This window comes from Tupaia chinensis, unplaced genomic scaffold (genome assembly GCF_000334495.1).
Source record: "Tupaia chinensis unplaced genomic scaffold, TupChi_1.0 Scaffold000484_1, whole genome shotgun sequence".
Taxonomy (NCBI): domain Eukaryota; kingdom Metazoa; phylum Chordata; class Mammalia; order Scandentia; family Tupaiidae; genus Tupaia; species Tupaia belangeri.
The window spans coordinates 399,395-401,944 of record NW_006159996.1 but is presented as its reverse complement, the minus strand read 5'-3'; positions in this window follow the sequence as shown (position 1 = coordinate 401,944).

Sequence of the window (2,550 nt, the reverse complement as noted above, 5' to 3'; positions counted from 1 at the left end):
GCCACCACTGGCCACGCCCTCTCGTTCTGTCAGCGCGACTCTCCGAGGCCGCTAGAGAGCGCGCGAGAGAACCCGGGATCCCGAAGGTTTCGTCGTCTCCCAGGGTGCACACGTGTGTAAGACCAGCTGCCTTTACCCAGGCGCCCGCTGGGGGTGTACCGGGGTTTCATCGCGTTCTGAGTGATAGAGGGACGAGTCGCTCTTTGTATTTATTTATTTATTTTAAATTTATTTTTATTTATTTATTTACAGCCATTCACTGTACCTCAATACAGTATACATTGTATATTAGCTCGATCAAGGATATTACCGTACATAATTTTCTATTTCTTGTTTCTTATATATTTTGCTTTTTTTCACCTCTTAATTCTCTACCTCTCAGCCTCTGCCAACTCCTTCCTTCTCCCACACTGTCTCTGGTATATACAGTTGTTTCCCATGCCTTTTTTTTTTTTTTTAACATTTTATTGGTTCAATAAAGATCTTAATTTAAAGACTTTAAGTATCAAGCACAGCTGATAGATACATATTTAAGAACTGGATGTCTGACTTTAGGCGTAAACCTCAGTGAGTCAAAGTGAACTTACTATAAAGTAGCACCTCCTTGGGTCTATATTGCTTACTGTTGTCATTAATAAGTATTTTTAATGCATTTTTTAATTTAAAAAAAGTTGTACTTTTTTATGTTTTTTGGGGGGGTTTGTTTTTTGAGATTTTTTTTGCTATAGGGCACTTGTGCTCAGCAGAAAGACAAAGAAACAGAGAGACAGAAAGCGAGAAATCACCCCTCAGAGGGGATGGCCAGGCTACAATCCCTTCTCCTCCATTCTTCTCTCGGGATTTTGGGCACTCATGTGCGTGCGCCCTGTGTGAGTTTAAGCCACTGGGTCCAGGATTCAAACCACGGTTGACTACAAGGAGTCCAGCAACATAGCCATCACACCAACTGCTGGCCCTAAAAGTTGTAGTTTTAATAGAGCCAAATCAAAAACTGTTAAGAGAAATTTGCATAAAACTTAAAGCCAAGAAAAAGATTAGGATTAAGTTCAAATAGTAGGTAGATGAACCTATCAACAGTTCAAGAGAAGACAAAAATCCTTAAATATGAAAATCAAAGCATTGAAGAAAGTCATGTTTTAGTCTAAAGTCAAAAAAATTCCATTTCACTAGTTCAGACTCACATGATTATCTCTCTTATATTGAATTTGCATTGTTGCAATGGTCTGCTGATCTTTTCATTTAAACTCTGGAAGTTAACATTCAACTCTGGACTTGTCCCTACCATTACTCTGGGCATGAGAAGGGACGAGTTGCTCTTTACCACAGCTTTCATCCTTCAAGAACGATGGGATACAGTGAGTGGGGAAGTAGGGGACGGGAATATTTTGATAATATACAAATGTGGACTCACAAACCCGCAGATACACACACAAAAACACAGGTAAGCAGACGCCAAAGAGTAACATCTAGATCACAACATATGCACCCAGACATACACTCTGAAAGTGACACCTGGTATCACACAGTATGTGCCAAGTCATCAAAATTCTGTCTTGGGGAGCCAACAGGTGGTATAGTGGTTATGTTGCTGGACTCCCACATGTTCCACCACAGTTTGAGTCTGGCAGCCGGACCTGGCAGCTTCAAATTCATGCTAGGCACGTGTGCCTGTATGCCCAAAATCCCAAAAGGAGAATGGAGGAGAAGGGATTGCACTGTGGCCATCCCCACTGGGGCAGGAGTGAGGGGGAGATTTCTCGATTTCTGTCTCTTTTCTTCTCTCAGACTTTCCAGCGAGCACAAAAGCCCTATAGCAAAATAATCTCTAAAATAAAAATAAATAAATAAATAAATAAATAAATAATTCAGTGGGCCAGCAGTAGACATAGTGGTTAAGGTGCTGGATTTCCACGTGGTTGACTGTGGTTCGAGTCCCAGATCCACAGCTTGAAACTTCATGCCTAGCATGTGTGCATGTGTGTCCAAAATTTCAGAAGGAGAATGGAGAAGGGACTGCTGCATGATCATCCCCCTTAAGGGGGTTTCTCCTTTTCTGGGTCTCTCTCCTGCAAGTGCACACGCCCTTTGGGAAAAGAAAATGAGACTGGGAAATAGGTACAAAGAATTATCTCTTAATTGTCTTGTAAAATTCCAATTTTTTTTTTTTGAGAGATTTTCACTGTAGGGCGCGTGCGCTCGCCAGACAGACAGAGAGAGACATAGAGACAGAAAGCGAGAAATCACCCCCCCAGGGGGGATGGTCATGCCGCAATCCCTTCTCCTCCATTCTCCTTTCGGGATCTTGGGCACGCACGCACACGCGCCCGGCGTGAGTTTTAAGCCACCGGGTCTGGGACACGAACCGCGGTCGACTACGTGGGAGTCCAGCGACATAGCCATTACGCTAACTGCTGGTTCCCTAAAATTCCAATTTTTTAGAGTCAGCAGGTAGCTTGGCAGTTGGGGGCTCAGTCAATCACATGACTGATTGAAGTTCGAGTCTCAAACCTGGTGGCTCGCTTTCTCACTTTCCCTCCCTCTTTGTCCCTC